The sequence below is a fragment of the Stenella coeruleoalba genome (genome assembly GCF_951394435.1).
Source record: "Stenella coeruleoalba genome assembly, chromosome: 4".
Classification (NCBI taxonomy): Eukaryota; Metazoa; Chordata; class Mammalia; order Artiodactyla; family Delphinidae; genus Stenella; species Stenella coeruleoalba.
The window spans coordinates 126,009,762-126,032,468 of NC_137149.1; the positions used below are offsets into that span (position 1 = coordinate 126,009,762).

Consider the following 22,707-nt stretch of genomic DNA (forward strand, 5'->3'; position numbering starts at 1 on the left):
ACTCTAAATTATTCCCTCTGCCACTATGGCTACTTTGTTGTGGTTCTGAGTATATTAATTCCTTGACCTTGGGCCTGAATCAGGCTAAAGTTTCCAGAGTATCTTTTCACCACCAGCTAAGCCTCTTTGAGATTTCACTTTCCTATTGAAGAAGCTAAATTAGAAGCATTTTAGAGATGTTTACTATGGATGTACTATTTTGTTCTCTGCTATTTTATTTCTTACTTTTCTGGACATAATTCTTACAGTAATAGAATAACATGGTAATAGAATTTTAAACCACATTGGACCCAAGAGATCAGTTAACTCAACTCTTCACTTTAGAAGTGAAGAAATTATAGGTCAGAAACCTGAAGGCACAGTTGTTTGTGTTGCCTTTGCTGTCTTAAAGGAATTTGGTATCTGTAGCTTATTCTTTTCTTAAAACTATAAACTTATTTATCCTCTCTAATCCTTAGTCATGATTTGGTTTTCATCACCTTCTAGTGATTGATATGATGTTTGGGGTGAGAAAACTTAGGTACAAGAGATGACTTGGCCAAAGTCAGAGACTGAGGTAAGATAGAGAAAAACTTGGTGTTGAATTTACAGGTGCTAGTCCTGAGAAGCCCTTTTTAAAAAAGACTTGCACTCATTTCTTTTGATATTAAAAGAAAATTACAAATCTTCATTTTCACATTGATCTTTAATATTTTATGTGGTTCAAGAAAGACTTCTGAGAGTCAAATACATCCTGCAAATTTTGTAAAACAACCATTTAAATGGCTTACCTGGAATGATACACGGACTTATTAAGTGCAGACAATTTTATAACTCCTTTGTCTTTGTTGAGGGGAAGGGGTGGTTATGAATGACTTCAGTGAAAGACTTTAGGCTGAACTGACAGAACCAATAATGAATATGAATGTAGGAAAAGCGTTGTCCATGGAAGTCTTCTTTGAAAAGAACCCTTGTGGTACTAATATCCAACCGTGTAAGAAGTTGTCTGCCTCACCTTCAGAGTCATATGATGATCTTTATGTATGATACAGATTCAAGTCATTTACTAAGTTGGGTTCTCATAACTCTTTATTATCATTTATAGTTTAAACAAAACAAAGGCCACTGCGCTTAGGCAAGCCCTTTTTTTCCTAATTAGCTCTCAGGATATATTTTATCTGAAGAATGGGCAGGTTTTAGGTATCTATTATTCAGAAACAAAATAATTAAGAATAATGAAGTCATGGGATTGTGGATGACTTTTTACAATAAACCTGTGTTACTTTTGTTATTTCGATTTTTAAAAGACCAGAAATAAAAACCAAAGAAATGACATTTTATGGTGATTTTATTTTCTGATCAGATCCCTTGGTAGTGCTCCCCTAAGACCATATGTCATAATACCACCACTGAATTTCATTTCTATTCAAATGCATAAGTTTTTAGGAATCCTAGACATTGGGAATACCACGGTGGCCCACGGCCACGTCAACCTTGTGAAAATGTTGTCATATTCATTTGCACTGTCTTCTCCACTGTATCTTAAGTTCTCCCAGGACAGAGACCATGTCTTACTCATCTTTGTATCTCCAGTTCATAGAACAGTGATGCACTCAATGAATGTCTTTTGGTTGAATCTGTGAATTGAGTTCTGTAATCCTGGTGTCCGTTCTGAGTTTCTTCTGGGTAGGATAAAATTTCAATTCTAAATGTATAAAACAGGGTATTGTCCTAATTCGGCATTCATATATAACTTGATACAGCTGTTAAATAAACAGGGAGGACGCTGCAAGGCACAGTAAATGGTAAGAGTATGCGCCCCTCTCCAGGCCGATGACATGGTTTGATTAACACAAACCAGGATTTTCCTTTCGAAGCTGCAGAACCTGTTGCCTATTTACTGTCAGAACAGTTTAACATCAGCTGTGCTATAACAAAAACCATTGTATTTGACAGACATTCTCCAGTATTTAAATGAACAATACTGAGTAACCCCATACAACAGGTCAACTCATTCAGCTATTGGAATGTATATTTTACAGCCAACCTACCCGGGTGGGTCCGTGGGGATACAATTCTACTTAAAAAAAAAAAAAAAATCAGACATTCACCAAAGGCTAGGCTGAACTGTTTTTACGGTCAAGGCAGCCAACTGGTGGTTTTTAAGAGTGCCTGGCCGGGAGGAAATTCCCCTCCTCCCCGTTCAGCCCAGGGGATCCTAATCCCACCTCCCAGCCTGCTGCTTGCTCAAGGTCACAGGAGTCTTGAGATTCTGAATAAAACTGACAGGAAAAGAGATAAGAGAAACATTCCTGAGAAGAGGGAGTGGCCTGAGGTAGGGGGGAACAGAGTGGAGCTCCTGGAGGAAGCCGAGGGGATAAAACCGAAAGAAGAGAACAAGTTCAGATAGGTGAACAAAGGCTGCTCAGCGCCTGGGTCGAGATAGGATAACAAGGGGAGACCAGCAGGGTGGTGCCGGAGGAGGACAGCCCAGGGGTGACCCCACTGTGTGCGTGTGTCAGGGGAGGGTGCCTTAAAGGGCTCAGCTACCCAACCTGTTTCTGCCTTTGGATCTAGGGTCTAACTCACAGGGAGAAACCACTGCTTCTACCAGTTGGGCAACTGATGTAAAAGGGCACAGACACCACCGAGACTGGCTCTTAAGCTATGGAAGCACCACAGGTACATCAGAGATGCTGCTCTCTGCTCCTGAAGAAATTATTGCAAAGTATGAAGCCAGGGAACAGGTAACAGCCTTCAGAATGTCTCAGGCCCAAAGTATCTTCTGTGTTCACGGCACGGAACACTAGGGTCTCAACTGAATACTCACCTGAGTATTTGAGCAGAGTCAACATTACTTTTTGAGAAAATAATTTGTCCTTGTCTATAAGGAAAACCCCCATGTCCCATTTCTGCACCAGAGTGGAGAATGTCTAGTACAGAATGTCAGGTTCTTAAGAATTTTAAAAACATAAGGTCAGCTCTGTCACACAGAGATCCCTGATGTCAAAAATGGGGCTCTTTTTCAATGAGCACCATGGAATATCAACATCTCAGGTAACCAGTAGAGAATTCAGTTATGAAGTGACAGCAGTTTGCTCACCAAAGCATGGCTGGAATATCTGTTAGGTTTAAGAGATCTGTTAGGGCCGAGGGTCAAGTAGAAAAAAAATTGTGTTTTAATAGAAAATTATGTCTCATCTGTAGCCTACACTTCTAGATAATCAGATTCTAGCCTGGTTCGTTGCCATGGAGCTATTTTGCGACTCTGTGAGTTTTACGTAACTGATAGATATGTACATTATGTCTGATCTACTAGTGTTTTTGATTTATTTCCTCTCCCACATGGAAAAACTAGTTTTGTCCCTATAAACTAGGGACTAGTTTACGCCTTATAAATTTGTGTTTTGACTTTTCCTTTAAACGGTTAAACATATGCCTGGTTCCCTCATATCATATGATTTGTTAAAAAAAAATCTTTAACACGTGTTTATAGCTCTATGGGAGTTATGATTTTACCTTTTTCTGAAAATTATCTTCTACTGTCTCTTCCGCTAGACTCTCAAAGCACTATTTCTCGACTAGGGGTAAATGGGACACTAATAGTTACATGTTTTACAAAATGTTCAAGTGACCCAAGGAATCTCTGAAGGAAATCTGTCAAGAAGAAAATTATTCCAGCCTAGCTCAAGCTCTACCACTAGCCTGACACTTTTATTGTTTATCTTGACATTCTGGTGCTTTCTCTGGTGCCTCTGTTCTTTCCTCCTCCCCCAAATTCTTTTAGGCTTGTTCTCTCTCTGGAGAGGTAGCTTCAGGGCTTCAGGAGCGTCAATAAGGCAAAGCTTGCCAGTTCCTGCCTCTTCCTGTATGTTGCAAACTGCCCTAAGTCCTTTTTTGAAGAAGGTGGATTATATTAATCCATAAAATAATGGCTTCCCCTCGCCCCCCTCCATTTTCCAACTATCAGATAGCCAAAAGAACTGAAGGTTCCCCTGATGAAGTTGAACATGACTCATTTTATCTAAAAATGACATTTTCCGGATGTGAGGAACGGTTAAGAACTATAAAGAAAAACTTATTTTGCAAATTTTGCTCAAGTGCAGAGTATCTTGGGTGTTGTGTTGTGACTTAGATATTAATGTTTGCCATTCCGTCAATGCTTACCAAGGCCCACTGTGAGCTGATAACCATGCAAGAAACTCAGCCTCCAAGACCAAGGAAAAACAAAATCTCTGTCTTCAAGGAACTCACAGGAGAAAAACACACGTGTACAACTAACCACAAAATAGTCTGAGATCGCTGCCATGCTTCGCAGTATGAACACTATGGGAGAAACAGAAGAGGTCCAAAAAGTGAGTATAATTGCTTGGTAAAGAAACTTATCTAGCATTTTAATTGAAGGGTTGTCCAATCACTTTACAGATGAGGAAACCCAAGTCCCCAAAATGTTATAGGATCGCAATTCATCCATAATATAAGCACAGATAAAAATTAAAACGGGTGATTGCACTGTGATTGAATAGCACAGACATTTCACCTCTTAAACTCTAGCTGCTATGTTGTCTGTACAGTGAATTAACCTGCAAAACGTGTTGCGGTGTTTCTAGCCTGCTTGTGAATGTAAAGGAGTCATTTGTAAAAGGCTTTTGGCAGGCTAATGTCTCAGGCCTGGGGGAGAATTTGCTGTTATCTGAGCTGTTATCTGAGCTGCAGTCTTGGGAGGTCTCCCTGGGCTAATTCGGACAATCTAGTAGCTGGGGAAGTTGGGATGGTAGTGGTGGTGATACCCCTAGCAGTGTCTGTCTCCTGGGCTGGCAAGAATTAAGCGGAGTGAGGGCTACAGCTTTGTTGGCTGAGGTTCAAGGCTGGGCTCCTATCCCAGCAGGGAGCTAGGGTGAAAACCAGAAGCTGGGCAGAAGGCCAGTCAGATCAAATGGTAGCTCATTCCCAGGAGTCTCAATTCACCTCCAGGAACACTGGACAAACTGCTTCCAGATTCTGCTCACTCATGAGAAGGAAGCTTCTAACATATGGACTGACTGAGCCATTCCCAGCTCAGGGCTGAAATGGGGAGCATCTGGGTAGGGCTGGGACACTCAGGGATTGGCAAGGATGAACACTATCTGTCATAGACTTGGGGTTTCTTATAAAAATATACCTGTTAGGGGAGAATACAAAAAAGGATAAAGGGGAAAATTTAGAATTAACAGTGAATTTAAACACTTCGGGCTTTTCTCTGTGTGTGTGTGTGTGTTTGTGTGTGTGTGTGTGTATATGTATAAATACACATGGATATATACACATGTGTATAAATTAATTCAATATTGCATATATTATTTATTAAACTGTTTTTCCACCCAATATTTTGTGTACATTTTAAAAATTATTAAATGTATATTTTTATTAGAAATAACTTTTCTTATTACACACATATAAGGGACAGTTGTCTAATTTGATATTCCGCCCTGTTTGTATAATTAATTTTACCCCTAATCACGGAGAGAATTTAAGAGTTGAGAAGGATGTGATAGTCATCCTGTCACCCTCGTTCTACAGATGCAGAAATTGAGGTCCGATTTGATTGAGTGATTTGCAAGTTTAAACACAGCAGGTTTAAATAGAACCAAGGCTAAAATCACTCCAGGGTACTTTCTGCTGTATAGTGATACCCTGAAATATTTATTTCATGTGTGTATGGCTCGTCTGCCTTGCCAGGCTACGAGTTCCTTGAGGACTGATTTAGCATTATGTGGTACTTTGCTACTTCAAGTGTGTCTTCAGACCAGCCTTAATGGCATTATCTGGGAGCTGGTTAGAAATGCAGATTCCCGGGCTCCGCCTCAGGCCTTATGAATCAGAAACTACAGCTAACAAGATGCCTGAGTGACTCATATCCACACTAAAGTTTGAGTAGCACTGAGGGAACGGTCATTAAGTATTTGTCGTTGTTATGGTGTTTGTGTCCCTGCCAAATTCATATATTGAAACCTAATCCCCAATGTGATGGTGTTTGGAGGAAGGTCTTTGGGAGATGATTAGGTCCCCAGGGCTGAGCCCTCCATCTGTGAACCAGGAAGTGGGTCTTCACCAGACACTGAATCTGCTGGCATCTTGATCTTAGGCCTTCCAGCCTCCAGATCCATGAGAAATACACTTCTGTTGTTTATAAGCTACCCAGTCTCTCGTATTTTGTTATAGCATCCCAAACAGACTGAGACAGTGGTATTACTTGAGTCTTTTGTTCACAGCAATGGAAACTGACTCCAAGTACCTTAAAGCAGACACAGGAGTAATAGCATTTGTTAGAAAGAGACTGGTGTATTGGAAACCAAACCTTAGGGGTTAAGCTTCTAAGGGACCTTAGAAATGGGACCCGGTTGACCTTTTCTGTGCAGCTCTACTGTAAGTGTTATGCCCAGTTGCAGTGTCTTTCCATTCTAAGTTTTAAATGCACATGCAAGAGAAAGCGGGGTGAGACGGCGAGGGAGAGGGGGAGAAAGAGAGAGTGGGGGGGAGAGAAAGAGAATATTTTTGCTTAAGTTAGGTTTATATTCTCTTGTTCAATGACCAAGGTGCAGGGTCATGTTGCAGCATGGACACTGGATGCCATCCCTATAGCCATAAGACATTCCTAGAGATGGGAGATCATTGAGAGGCAGGAGCCATTACAAAAGTTGCCTGCTGTGATTTGTAAACTAAAGTGGTCACGCTTTCCAGTAATGATTGTGCATAAATGTATGAGAAGAGCCTATTTCTAAGTCTTTCCCCCTCTGTGGCCCCTTTTTCTCTGATTTTCATTGTTGCAATTTCTCCATCAAAGAGAGCGTACATTCTACTGATTTCAGCAATTAACATTTTGCTAATGACACCCAAATGCGCCTCCAGCTTGAATCTCTTTTCTGAGTTCCAGCCTCCAATCTCCAAATGTTGTGTCACTACTTAAAGTTCAACATCGCCAAATTTGGGTTCATCATATGTCCCTCCTAATTTCTTTACTTTTATCAAGATGTGACTGTTTTCCATGATAACTAGCATCTGTGGCTCCTTTCTTGTTTTCAAATGTCAAATCCTGAACTTTAAAATGTGAATTTCTTTAATATCTCCCTTGCATCCTTGCTGCCAGCCAGAATGCAAATCCTCACCCTCTCTCATTTAGATCAAGGCCTGTTGCCTTACCATGACCCTCCTCCTTTCCAGTCGTTCTGTCTCACCATTAGATTTTTCTTAGACTTTACTTGTATCATCCACTGCCTACTTCAGAAAATATTTAATATTATTTCAGGACATTTTATATATACGTCTGAGGTCATCAGCACAAGATAACATTAGTAACTCAAAGATCCCCATTGTCAGTGATATACTTAAAAATTATTTGAAAAAACAATTTTCCTAGAAATATTCTATGAGATAGATAGCCAACCCTGTTAGAGATGAACAACATAGTGTTGACATAAAGAACAATATGTTATTATAACAATTAAACTATTTTTTTTTTTTTAGAAGATGTTGGGGGTAGGAGTTTATTAATTATTTTTGCTGTGTTGGGTCTTCGTTTCTGTGCGAGGGCTTTCGCTAGTTGTGGCAAGCGGGGGCCACTCTTCATCGCGGTGTGCGGGCCTCTCACTATCGCGGCCTCTCTTGTTGCGGAGCACAGGCTCCAGACGCGCAGGCTCAGTAGTTGTGGGTCACGGGCCCAGTTGCTCCACGGCATGTGGGATCTTCCCAGACCAGGGCCCGAACCCGTGTCGCCTGCATTGGCAGGCAGATTCTCAACCACTGCACCACCAGGGAAGCCCCAACCATTAAACTATTAAAGGAAAAACTGTTTCCTCTACTCACATAGACACTCTGACACCAAACCTGTGGGTTTTCCACACCAAGCAATTTTCCAGTTGTCTGGACACCTACCTGGGTGTCCTATAATTCAGTTATGACATTAACTACCTGGAGTTAGTGCAGACCCCACAGGTAAGTGCTCTGGCCCACAAGACTTCCCCTCACTTCAGATGCCAGTCGCAAGTCCACATTGTTAACCTGTGCTTCTGACTGAATGGCTATGTCAGCATTTTCCTAGAGAGAGGAGCATGATTTTATTCAGATGCTCAAAAGCGTTCTTGACTAAGAAGGGGACATCTTCTTCATATGTAGATTCCCAGCATCTAGCACAGAGCCTGTTATAATAATAGGCATGCAGTAATGATTTCCTACATAAGTAAAGCTTATTTGTTTATTTCTGAATTCCATTGCATTTATAGCTTTAAACTGTCAGATAATTAGTACTTAGTTATAGACTATTCTTATATTATGCATTAATTGTTATATAATTCATTCATTATTTCATTTTAGTTCATCTTTTCCGCTAATCGAGATTGTAAGGACAAAGATCCTGCCTTATGTTTCTTTTCTTTGTCCCATAGTACCCAGCACAGTACCAAGCATCTAAAATTTTTTTTAAAACTCTGGTAGTTGACTTGTCTTACAAGCTCATTAACCCAGGAATTTAATTTCTATGTAGTTAAACAGAAAATTTGAAGGGCAGATCCACAACTGGCCTGGTGATTATGATGGAGACCTGAGCAATTACTACATCATTCTAAGGCAACTTTCAGGTCTTCTCACTTATGGGGACACAGAAAAATAATTATTAATTTGATTCATGTTTTTTCACTGTCCACATATTCATTCACTGATTTATTTAACAAATATTTGTTGGGTTCCTACTATGTTTCTGGCACTGTATGAGGCACTAAAGAAATAAAAAGGTGGTTATTCCCTGCCATTGAAGAGTTCATAGCCTAGTGTAGGACCAGACCTGTAAAGATTGACCGTAATGCAATATGTCGAGTGCTGTTATGGAAATAGCTACAGGGTGCTATCAAGGAGTGAATAAATATCTATAGAAGTCATATACATCTTTATAGAAGAGGTGACATTTGAGCAAGTTTTGAAGGATACATAGTAGTTGCTAGGCAGACGATGAGCACAGCTTATTTCAGACAGAGACTTGGAGGCAAGGGAAAAAAAATTGTATTCATTGAATAAGTATGATTGAGAAGAGGCCTGAGTTGGAGATAAATTATGGGAAGTGGGTGATTCCAGGAACATTTCTGAGTATACATGGCAGACACCCTACTGGGCAATGGGGATGAAGCTGTGGATCAGACAAACATAAGCCTTATCTTCTGGAACTTACAATGTAGCAGAGAGGACAGAAGTTAAGTACACAGTGCAATGCGGGCATTTAATAGGAGACCTTATTTACTCTGACAGGGAGGGAAGGTAACATGTAAGCTGAGCCCTGAAAGATATACAGGGGCTGTACAGGAGAAGTGGAAAGAGATGGGGAAGAAGATAGGAATATATAAAAAGTAACTCAAAATGGATAAATGACCTGAACATAAAAACTAAACGCTGTAAAACTCTTTGAAGAAACTGTAGGGGTAAATCTTCATGACCAGGAATTTGACAGCTAATTCTTAGATATGACACCAAAAGCACAAGCAACAAAAGAAAAAAATAGATACATAGACTTCATTAAAATTAAAAACTTTTGTGCATCAGAGGGCATTATCAAGGAAGTGAAAAGACAACATACAGAATGACAGAAAACATTGACAAAGTACATATCTGATAAGGGTTTAGTGTCCAAAATATTTAAAGAACACTTATAACTCAACAACAAAAAGACAAACAACCCAGTTTAAAAAATAGGCAAAGGACTTGAACAGACATTTCACCAAAACAGATATACAAATGGTAACCAAGCATATGAAAGAATGCTCAAAATCATTATTCATTGGGAAATACAAATCAAAACCACATGAGATACCACTTCATACCCACTAGGATGGCTATAATCAAAATGTCAGATAATAACCAGTATTGATGAGGATGTAGAGAATTGGAACCCTCATGCATTGCTGATAAGAATGTAAAATAGTTCAGTTGCTGTGGAAAACCATTTAGTGGTTCTTCAAAAAGTTAGGAATTAAGCTACAGAGTTACCATATGACTTGCAATTCCATGCCTAGATATATACCCAAAAGAAACTAAAAACAGGTATTCAAGCAAGTGCATGTACAAGCACGTTCATAGCAGCATTATTCATGATATCCAAAAGATGGAGATAGCCCAGATGTTCATTGACAAATGAATGGAAAGACAAATCATGGTATAGATATACAATGGAATATTATTCAGCCACAAAAAAGGAATGAAGAACTGATACTTACCACAACATGAATGAACCTCTGAAACATGTTAAATGAGAGAAGCTGGACACTAAAGGCCCCATATTGTATGATTTCATTTATTTGAATTGTCTAGAATATGCAAGTCTACAGAGACAGAGAGCAGTTTGATGGATGCTGGGAGATGAGGAGAGGGGGAAGGGGAGAAACTGCTTACTGGGTAACGGGCTTTACTTTGACTTTTTTTTTTTTTTGGACAAGCCCCACAGCTTGTGGGATCTTAGTTTCCAGACCAGGGAACCCACACCCTCAGCAGTGAAAGTGCAGAGTCCTAACCACTGGACCACCAGGGAATTCCCTAAAGAGTTTTACTTTGGAGTAATGGAAATGTTTTAGAAAAATATAGAGGTAGAGGCTGGACAGCACTGTGAATGTACTAAATGCCACTGAATTTTTCACTTTAAAATGGTTAATTTTGTTCTATTTGAATTTCACCTCAATAAATTACTTGAAAAATTCTGTTATCAGTGATCTATAAAGCCTAGGGTGGTGGAAATTTTCTGTGTGAAGGCAGGAAGGCTCTAAAAGAGTCTGAAAGAAGATAATTGTGGCCAAAGCATAAAAAACTTAATAGAATCACTAAAAAGTAGGTTCTACTACTTGCCTTTGCCTATTGGCATAGGCAGAGGCCAATACTGAGGTATTAATAGTAAGGAATTTGTTGAGGGGAAATAAGGAGAAGGATGTCATGATATAATTCATGTCTTTTAAAAGATTACTGTGCTGTGTAGAGATGTTAAGGGGTCATGGAACATCCAGGGAGTCTGTTTGGGAGGTTATTTTAGAGATCTAAGCAAGAGACAATGGTGGCTAAATCTAGGATGATGGCAATGGGAAATAAATGGACATGAAATTGTCCACTGAGACAATATTTCTCCTAATTAGTGAGAAATAATTAGGAGCTTGATGTTTGATTAGATGTAGGGGTAGGATTGCCAAATAAAATACGGTGAAATTTCAATACTTGTGAAATAGTAATACAAAAAATTATTCATTGTCTATTGAAATTAAAATTTAGTTGAGGGTCCTGTATTTTTAATTGCTAAATCTGGTAACTCTACATGGAAGGTAGAGGAAAGAGAATTCTGACGTCTAAGTTTCTCTCACCAGCACCTGGTAGGTAATATCTGTTCTTACTGAGACTAGGAACACCGGGGGAGGAGTGTTCCGACACTTCTTGGAGGAGGGGGACATCACACATTCAATCTGAATTGTAACCGTATAGTCAGTAGACTAAGATTGGTAGAATCACTCAGGGAATGTTTGCAGAGTGAAAAGAGAAGAATGTCCAGGATGTTATAGGATCACTGGTAATTAAAAGATGATCAGAGAAAAAGAAGCCAGCGTAGGAGACTGAGAAGTGGCTCCAAGACTGTAGGGTGGGATCCAGGATGGTGATGGTGTGGAAACCCAAGTGGGAGAGGGCTTCATGGAGGAAGGAGTGCTCAGTAACAGGGATCCCCAACCCCTGTTGTGGTACCAGTCCATGGCCCATTAGGAACCGGGCTGCACAGCAGGAGGTGAGCAGCAGGCAAGTGAGCAAAGCTTCATCTGCTGCTCCCCATCGCTCCCCATCACTCCCATTACCAGCTGAACCATCCCCCTATTCCCCTCCTCCTGCCACCCAGTCCATAGAAAAATTATCTTCCACAAAACTGGTCCTTGGTGCCAAAAAGTTTGGAGACCTGTGCTCTATAAGATCGAAGTTACAGAGAAGTCAAATCAATTGGGACTGAAAAGAGACAAGCAATTTTGGCAATTAGGAAATGCTGGGGGACTTAAATAAGAATTCCATCAGTGTGATGTTGTAGGGAGAGGACTGCACAAATCTAAATTTAATGGGTTATGGAATGACCAAGTAAGGAAATAGAAGAAGCTGTAAATTAGTAATTAAGGGAATTTTGCTGGAATATCTAGTCAGACAGTGGTGGTGGTAAAGAACATCAATTCTAAATTCTGTATGTTCTCTTCATCTGTTAATTTTTTCTGCAGAGCACTGAAGCAAAAGATTAAGAATCTGTTTTCTAGACTCTAGACAAACATAAAATGAAGGAATTTAGTTTTTCAAGATACTTCCTTTTGTTCTGCAGAGGAAGACCACAACTTTTTGTATGTGAATCAACTTTGATGTAAGTAGTAGTACTACAACTGGACTCTAGACAAATACAAAATGAAGTGGTTTTTCCCCTGTTCTTAAAAAAAAAAAAGAAAAGGTTTGTTTGCTTTTCAGTCCCAGTGATTTACTTTTTATTTTTAAAATTTTTAAATTAAAAAATATTTCCCGATGATTTTTATAGCCACTTTTTTGAATATCTGGAGGGTTGATTAACTATATTTATCACTTTATAATATGCAGGGCAGGTGGGTTTGTGGCTCTATGAGCTAGAGATAGGAGACTGTGTCTAAATGCTAAGTCAATTAACATTGATTTGGTACATAGTGAAGCATATACCATGTTATAAGAAAAATAAATATAACTTAAAAGCAAAGAAACACTAAACACCCAGTTAATTTATGGTGAAGCATACTTAGTTTATGATTTTGGTTAATACATAGTTTAACAAGAACAGTGTTCTGCACTCATTTTTATTAAATACTGTAGGTGTTTGCTGGGGCATGAGGTAATAACCCAAATACAATTAAAAAGACCATAAAATTATGGTCTCCACATGGGCTCCCAAGGATGGGTCTGTTTGAGGATTCTAGTCATCAACATTGGGTGGTCTGCTATTGGTGCATGATACTTAAATACAGCTTTTTCCCCCTTAGGTCTGTAAGGTGTTAAGGTGTTTTTATAAAACCCCATAAACCCTTGTTAAACACTTTTTTTTTCCATAAAGTAAACTTCAATCTTTATTTGACGTGTTTTCTGTGACACTATTTTGGCATTTTAACAAATCCTTTAAAGAATCACTCTAATAATTGCATGCACCTCTGGGGTGGGGGGTGGAGGGATATTTATTCAGCTTTTTGTACATCACATGCCTGATCCACTAAGCAACAAGCACAGCATTTTGGAACATTTTAATTTAATAAGGAAAAAAGATCAAAAGAATCTCCAGGTGGAGAAAGTTAGACTAATATGGGTGTTGCATATTAACTGATTGAAAGGAAGATTTGACTACCAACTGAATTAACTATAATTCAAATATATAAGATTATTTACTATGATGAGGGCTTCCCTAAACACTCCAGAAGAAATAGCAAGCACTTTTCCCCACCCTGATACTCATCATTCCCTTTCCCTGATTTATATTTTCTCTAGAGCATTGCCTTCGAAAATAGTGTATAATTTATTTGTTGTGTTTACTATTTTTGTTTCTGTGAGAATGTAAGTTTTATGAGAAAGGGACTTTGTCTTTTTGTTCACTATTGTGTATTTAATGTCTAGGACAGTGCTTGGGACATAATGGCACACGATAAATATTCATTGAATGAATGAATGAATGAATGAATAAAGGAGTGAAGGAGTAAATTACATTCCATTTGTGTTCCAAGATGTAGTGTGAACTTCAGCTCTCTGAGTCCAGATTTCATATGCATGTAAGTTTCTCTTAAAGATCTCATTTCTCTCCCCTTTCAGTCCACATTTTGAATCACAAAATCTTGGCATCATTAGTAATAATATTTGTATGTTTATAGGAATCATGTGAAGTCAGACCATGAAGTATTTAGTATAAATGAATTTGCACCCTAGAGTTTCTTCCAAGTAAAAACAGGTGGTTATGTTAACTTTTTCTTTTTTTCTTTTTTTACTTTAAAAGAAAGAAAACACTTCAGTTCACAGCAATGTTGATATTTGCAGACTCTGTATTTCTTAAAAATATTTAACTAGGGAGGAAGATTCTGGGAAGATGGCAGAATAGAAAGCACCAGAAATCTGTCCTCTCACCTAGACAACAATTGCACTGGCAGATGCAATTATTTTGGAACTCTGGAGTCTGTTAAAGGCTTACAGCTTCCAGGGAAAGTCTTTGATAATAAATTGCAGTTAATTTTAATCAATTTCAATTCAGCACAGTAGCAGCTCCCCAGCCAAGGCAGACAGCTGTGTACTTGATCTTGGAGCAGCTTGCAGGAGCCAAGGTAGGCATTGAGGACTATGTCCTCTAAATATTGAAGATCTGTGTTCTGATTGCTTGTTCTGATCATAGAAGTGAAGACACAGATGTGGCCAGCTATTATTTGCACCACCCCCCTCCATTGTTGCAAGCCTCTTCGCCTGGTTCAAGTGACTTCCAGGGGAGGTAATGAGTTGGCACCCCCCCCCCCTTTTTTTTTAACCCTCCTTCATTTTTCTGTTTGTCCCCTTTTGGGAGTCAGACGTTGAAGCCTAGGACATTCAAAAGCAGCTGTATATATAGAGGAAATTAGAAAGTCATTACACATGCCCAGGGAAAGGCACAGGCTCAGAAGGGACCTGCAAAGACCTTAAGTTTACACCTCAGGGCAAGCTTAATACAATCAAAATAAGACAAAAACATAAACCAGCAAGCCCTTGAGAAAGGAGGAGAATCTAATTTCAAGAGATACCACATTATTAGATTCAAATATCCATTTTTCAACAAAAGAAAATCTCAAGGAATATAAAGAAAGGGAAGTATTGCCCATTCAAAGGAAATAAATAAACAAACAGAAACTATCCTTGAGAGAGACAAGAAGGTAGACATACTAGACAAAGATTTTAAAAACCACTGTTGTAAAAATACTCAAAGAACTAAAGGAAGATGTGGGGAAAGTCATATAAACAATGCATGAACAAAATGGAAATGCCAATAAGGAGACAGAAAATTTAAAAAGATGCCCAGGAGAAATTCTAGGGCTGAAAAGTACAATAACCAAAATGAAAAATTCACTGAAGGGATTCAAAGGCAGATTTCGACAGGCAGAAGGAAGATTCAGCAAACTTGAAGATAGGATAATTGGAATTATCAAGTCTGAGGAACAGGAAAAAAAAGTAAAATTAAAGAAAAGTAAGCAGAGTCTAAGGGACTTGTGAGACATCATCAAGTGGACCAACTTACACATTGTGGGAGTACTAGAAGGAAAAGAAAGAAAGGAAGTGAAGGAGAGATTGTTTGAAGAAATAATGGCTGGAAACCTCCAAAATTTGATGAGAGACAAGAAGATAAACATCTAAGGTTGGGAATTCCCTGGTGGTGCAGTGGTTAAGAATCTGCCTGCCAATGCAGGGGACATGGGTTTGATCCTTGGTCCGGGAAGATCCCACATGCCACGGAACAACTAAGCCCATGCACCACAACTACTGAGCCTGCGCTCTAGAGCCCACAAGCCACAACTACTGACCCCACGCACCACAACTACTGGAGCCCGCAAGCCCTAGACCCCGTGCACCACAGCTACTGAGCCCACATGCCGCAACTACTGAAGCCTGCACACTCTAGGGCATCATGCCTCAACTACTGAGCCCATGTGCTGCAACTACTGAAGCCTGTGTGCCTAGAGCCCATGCTCCACAACAGGAGAAGCCACCACAGTGAGAAGCCCGTGCACCGCAACAAAGAGTAGCCCCCACTTGCCGCAACTAGAGAAACCCTGCATGCAGCAACGAAGACCCAACGCCAACAAAGCAAACAAACAAACAAAACCTAGGGTCAGTGAAATCCAAGTAGCATGAATTCAAAGATATCCATACTGCTATTATTATAATCAAACCATTAAAATTCAAAGACAAAGAGAATCTTAAAAGCAGCAAGAGGAAAGCAAATGGTCACACACAAGTGGTCCTCAATAAGATTATCAGCAGATTTATTATCAGAAAATTTGGAGGTAGGAAGGCAGTAGGTGGATATATTCAAGTGTTAAAAGAAAGAATCTGTCAACTAAGAATCCCAAGAATCCTATATCCAGCAAAACTGTCCTTGAAAAGTGAGCGAGAAATTAAGACATTCCCAGATAAACAAAATCTGAGTGAGTTCTTTACCACTAGACCTGCGCTGCAAGAACTCATAAAGGGAGTCCTGCAGGTTGAAACAAAAAGACACTAGACAATAACTTGAAGCTTTATGAAGAAATAAAGATCTTAGTAAAGGTAAACATATGGGCAGTTATTAAAGTTAGTATTACTGTACCAATAGTCTATGACTCCACTTTTTTTGTCTTCCGCATGATTTAAGAGACTAATACATTTTTTTAATTTATTGTAAAAGCTAGTATTATTATAACTTTTGTCTGTAACTTCACATTTTGTTTTCTACATAATTTCAAAAGGCTAATGCCTTTAAAAAACCAAAATATTAGTTTAAGTTTTGGACACACTGTAAAAAGATATAATTTTGTGACACCAGTAACTGAAAGGGGTGGGGACGTAGCTATAAATAAGCAGAGTTTTTGAATGTTTTTGGAGTTAAGCCAGTGTGAATTCAAATTAGCCAGTGTGAATTCAAATTAGCGTTATAAGTTAAATGTAATCATCATGGTAACCACAAAGAAAATAGTTATAGAGTGTACATAAAAAGAAATTAGAAGAGAATTAAAACCTTTTACTACAGAAAAATTAACTAAATACAAAAGAGACCGTAATGCAGGAAACGAGGGACAAGAAAGTTACAAGGCATATAGAAAACAAATAGCAAAATGACAGAAATCCCTCTTTATTAACAATTACTTTAAATGTAAATGGATTAAACTCTCCAATCAAAAAACAGATTGGCAGAATGGGTTAATAAACAGATCCAACTAAATGCTCTCTACAAGAGAGACTCATTTTAGATCCAAAGACACAAATAGATTGAAAGTGCAAGAATGGAAAAAGATATTCCATGCAAATAATAACCAAAAGTGAGCAGGGGTGGTTATATTAATATCAGACAAAATAGACTTTAAATCAGAAAAGTACAAGAGACAAATGAGGACATTATATATTAATAAAAGGTTCAATACAGCAAAAAGATATTACCATTATAAACACTTATGCACCTAATAATGGACCATCAAAATATATGAAGCAAAAATTGACAGAATTGAAGGGAGAGACATTTCTACAATAATATTTGGAGACTAAAATATTTGACTCTCAATAATGGATAGAACAACCAGACAGAATATAAGTAAGGAAATAGAGGACTTGAACAACATAATAAACCAACTAGATCTAACAGGTCTAATACAGGACACTCTACTCAATAACAACAAAATACACATTCTTCTCAAGTGAGCATGTAATGAATATTTTCCAGGATAGACATATATTAGGTCACAAATGAACTCTCAGTAGATCCAAAGATATATCATACAAAGTATCTTCTCTGACCACAACAGAATGAAGTTAAAATTAATCACAGAATGAAAACTGGAAAATTCACAAATTTGTGGAAATTAAACAACTAATGGATCACAGAAAAAAATCACAAGGGAAATTAGAAAGTACTCAGAGAGTATGATAGACTGAATGTTTGTGTTCCCCTCAAATTTGTTGAAAATCTAACCCCCAGTATGGCTGTATTTGGAGATGAGACCCTTAGGAAGTAATTAAGGTTAAATGGGGTAGTAAGTATGGGCCCTTGATCTGATAGGATTAGTATCCTTATAAGAAGAGACACCAGAGAGTCCTCTCTCTCCCTCTCTCTCTCTCTCTCCCTCTCTCTCTCTCTCTCTCTCTCTCTCTCTCTCTCTCTCTCTCTCTCTCTCCCTGCCCTCACCAAGGAAAGGCCATGTGAAGACACACTGAGAATGTGACCATCTGCAAGCCAGGAAGAGAGCTCTCACCTTGATCTTTCCAGAGTTTCCAGAACTGTGAGAAAATACATAATTGTTGCTTGAGCCACAGAGTCTGTGGTATTTTGTTACAGCTGCCCTGGTAGAGAGATTTTGGTACCATGAAGTATGTTGCAGCTGTAAAAATACCTGAAAATGTGGAAATGGCTTTGGAACTGGGTAATGGGTAGAGGCTGCATATTTGGGGGATACCTGCTAAAAAAAAAGCCTCAGTTGCCATGAAGGGACTGTTGGTAGACATATGGATTCTGGTGAGGGATCTTAAAGCAAAGAGGAGAGCCAGAGAGAAAACCTCCATCTTCTTAGGGAATATGTAAATAATCATAAAGAAAATGTTGGTAGAAATATAGATGTTAAAGGCCATTCTGATGAGGTCTCAGATGGAAATGAAGAACAGGATACTGGAAATTGATAAAAAGGCGATCCTTGTTATAAAGTGGCAAAGAAGTTGGCTGACTTGTGCTCTAGTAGTTTGTGGAAGATTGAAGTTGTGAACAATGAAATTGGATATTTAGCAGAGGAGATTCTAAGCACAATGTTGAACGTGAAACCAGGGCCTCTTGACCACTTATAGTAAAATGCAAGAGGAGGGCTATGAATGAAAGAAGGAATTGTTAAACAAAACAGAACCAGAACTTAAAGATTTGGAAAATTCTCAGCCCCTCCATATTGCAAAAAATGAGAAAGCATGTAATAAGGAGAACACCGAGCATGTGGTTGGACTGCAACTCAATGAAAAGATTATGGGATTATAGGATCAGAAACCCTGCCAGTTTGAACTGAGGGGACATGGGTGAACTAAATGAAAGGAGGCTGTTGGAATTCTTAGATTCAAGAGAAAAGGACAGTAGGGCTATTTGGCTGTGAACATGTACTATTCTTCAAGAAAAGGGAAGAATCATCCTGAAGGTGATTCAGAGATCATCAGGCTCATGGCCTCAGTTTCAATGGCCAGACAGCCTCTGCTCAGCAGAGCTGTGGAGACAAGGTTCCTGCCTGGCAGAATTGCAGGGGTGTGACCCTTGCCCAGTAGAGCTGTGGAGATGGGTCCACTGCCCCAGTGAGTCCAGAAGGTGGGACAGCCACCACAGTGGGTCCAGAAGACAGACCATCAAACAAAATAGGACTATCCTGGGCCTTAAGCTCTAATGGAATTTGCCTTGCTAGGTTTTGAACTTGCTTGGGAGCCATCGCCCCTTTCTTCTTTCCAATTTCTCTCTTTTGGAATGAGAATGTCTACTCTATGCCTGTCCCACCATTATATTTTGGAAGACCATAACTTGTCTGGTTTACAGCTGGAGAGGAATTTTGCCTCAGTATCAATTGTACCTGGAATCTCACCCATATATGATTTAGATCATTTTCAGATGAGGTTTTGGGCTTTGGACTTTGGGGCTCTTGATATGGAATGAATGTATTTTGCATGTGAGAAGGAATGAATTTGGAGGGTGTAATGTTATGGACTGAATGTTTGTGTCCCCTCAAAATTCATATGTTGAAGCCCTAATCCCGGTGTGACTGTATTTGGAGATGGAGCCTCTAAGGAAGCAACTAAGGTTAAATGAGGTAAGAAAGGTAGGGTCCTGATCCAATAGAACTAGTGTCCTTATAAGAAGAGACATCAGAGAGCTCTGCCTGCCTCTGTCTGTCCGTCTGTCTGTTTCTCTCTCTCTCTCTCCACGGGCACAAGAAGAGTTTGTGAGAGCACGCAGTAAGAAGGCAGCAGTCTGCAACTCAAAGGGAAAGTTCTTACCAGATACCAACTCTGTTGGCACTTGATCTCCAGTCTCCAGAACTGTGAGAAAATAAATTTTTGTTGTTTAAGCCACCAATCCATGATTTTCTGTTACAACATCCCAAGCAGACTAAGACAGCGACAAATGAAAATGAAAGCACAGCATACCAAAACTTATGGGATGCAGTGAAAGCAGTGCTAAGGGGGAAATTTATGGTTATAAACACTTACATTAAAAACCCAAAAAATATTTTAAATCAATAACCTTAACTTTACAACTTATGGAACTAGAAAAAAGAAGAACAAACTAAACTCAAAGTTAGAAGAAGGAAGGAAATAATAAAGAGTAGAACACAGATAAATGAAATTGAAACTAGAAAATCAATAGAGAAAAATCAACAAAAACAAAAGTTGGTTCTTCACAATGATCAACAAAATGGACAAACTGTTAGATAGATTGACTAAAAAAATAAAGAGAGAAGACTCAAATTACCAAAATCAGAAATGAAAGTGGGAATATTACTACTGACTGTAGGATTAAAAGGATTATAAAAGAGTACTATGAGTGATTGTATGCCAACAAATTGGATACTTAGATGAAATGAACAAATTCTTAGAAACACAAAACCTACCAAGACTGAATCATGAAGAATTAGAAAATCTGAATAAACCTATAACTAGTAATGAAATTGAATCATTAATCAAAAATTTCCTAACAAGAGAAGCCCTGGACCTGGTGGCTACACTGGTGAATTCTACCAAACATTTAAATAAGAACTAATATCAATCCTCAAATTTTCCAAAAATTGATGAGAAAGAAATACTTCCTAACTCATTCTATGAAGCTAGCCTGATAACAAAGCCAGACAGAGAAACTTACAAGAAAAAAAAAATGTAGACCAATATCTTATGAATGCTGATGCAAAAATTGTCAACAAAATACTAATAAACTGAATTCAACAGTACATTAAAAGGATTATACACCATCACCAAATGGGATTATTTCTGGAGTGCAAGAATAACATATGAAAATCAATCAGTGTAATATACCACATTAACAGAATGAAGGAAAAAAATCCATATGATCATCTCAATTGAGGCAGAAAAAGCATCTGACAAAATTCAATACCCTTTCATGATGAAACCATTCAACAAACTAGGAACAGAACGAAACTACCCTAAAGCATAATAAAAATAGTATATGAAAAATCCACAGTGAACATCATTCTCAATCATGAAAGTCTGAATTATTTTCCTCTAAGATCAGGAAAAAAGTAAGCATGCCTGGTGTTGCCACTTCTTTTCAACATAGTAATGTCCTAGCCAGAGAAATTAAGCAAGAAAAAGAAATAAAAGGCATCCAAATTTGAAAGGAAGAAGTAGATTATCTCTGTAGATGTAGATTATTTTTCTGCCCAGGGCTCTAGGATGATATACTTTATTTCTCTAACTCAGTAAGTAGAATTTCTCTAGTTTTTATTTTATTTTTTTTATAAAGAAGCACTCCTGGATCCCTGATGTTATGCCAGTTTTACCTCCCTGGGTAAAGGTCTATCCTTGAATTTCTTTTCTTTCCCAGGCTTGAAATTCTAGCTCCTAGACAGTAAGACTCATCACTAGTCCTGATTACCTAGTGAGGCCCATATTTTTGGCTTCAGCTTACCACTTGTATTAGTTTGATAGGGCTGCTGTAACAAAGTACCACAGATTGGGTGGCTTAAACAGCAAAAGTTTATTGTCTCACAGTTCTGGAGGTTAGAAGTCTGAGATCAAAGTGTCAGCAGGGTTGGTTCCTTTTGAGGGCTAGGAAGAAAAATCTGTTTCATGCTTCTCACCCAGTTTCTGGTTGCTTTGCTAGCAATCTTTGGTATTCTTCAGTGTGTAAGAGCATCACCCTAATCTCTGCCTTCATCTTCACATGATATCTTTTTACATGTGTGTGTCTATGTCCAAACTTCTCCTTCTTATAAAGATACCAGTCATATTGGATTAGGGGCCTGCTGTACTCCAGTTATGAAGTTATGACCTTATCCTAACTTAAATACTTACATTTTCAATGAAACTGTTTCCAAATCAGATCACATTCTGAGGTACTGTGGGTTAGGACTTCAATGTATGAGTGTTTGGGGGGACACAATTCAACCCATAACACTACTCTTCAAGTTCCTTCTTCATTTCTAGCACCTGCATATTTCTCATTTTAAAATTTATAACTCAGCTATTTAATTTTGTTTGATTGTACTATTTTATTCAGCATACCAGTTTATATTTGAAGTGAGGGGGCAATGTCCCACATCAGTACAGTCCGCTAGTTGGCTGGGACTTTGTTTTTCCGTGATTTAAATGGTGAGAAAATTAAAAAAGAATCATCAACTAATATTTTAAAAGAAATTAATAAGGGCATAAAAGAAGGAACACAAAATTTTAAAAAGATATTAGCAATAAAGAAAGGGTAGGTTTGAAAGATTACTTAGGAGAACTTCTATAAAAGAAAAATGTAGTCATTGGAAATATAAAATTCAATGGATACATTAAGCCATATGTTAGACACAATTGAAGAAAGAGTTAGTGAACTGAAAGATCAATCTGAGAAGGTAACAATAATGCAGCACAGAGAGGATAAATGGGGGAAAGGTAAGAAAAGAAAAGAGTAAGAAAGGGGTTAAAACATGAATTTTAATTTTAAATTAATTTAATTTTAATTTAAAAGTTAAAATGAGGAGATCTAACATTTGCTTCATGAGGAGCTCCAAAAAATATAGGAGGAATAGAGAGAACTAGCAATTCCCGTATGTGAAGAGATAAAGGCAGAGACTTTTTCAGAATTGAGAAAGGCATTGATTTAGAAAATGCCAACTGTGGTTAATTCCTAATTATTCAAGAGTTGACACTTGTCCCACTTGCCTAGGTAAGGAAACACTAAGGAATATCCTTAATTTTGTGTTGGTATTTCTGGGAAATGATTTTGTTGTGGAAGAGGTTGAAACTACTGGCTATGAAGTA

The 22,707-nt window shown here is 38.4% G+C and overlaps 1 long non-coding RNA gene across 1 annotated transcript in view; it reads left to right on the forward strand.

Moving 5' to 3' along the window:
- The first annotated feature begins 2,487 nt into the window (after positions 1–2,487).
- LOC307186189 overlaps positions 2,488–22,707 on the forward strand; it is a 102,809-nt gene continuing 82,589 nt past the window's right edge. The window contains exons 1-2 of the long non-coding RNA XR_013828267.1: positions 2,488–2,726; positions 4,151–4,334. This is a non-coding gene — a long non-coding RNA (uncharacterized lncRNA). The remainder of the gene's footprint in view (positions 2,727–4,150; positions 4,335–22,707) is intronic.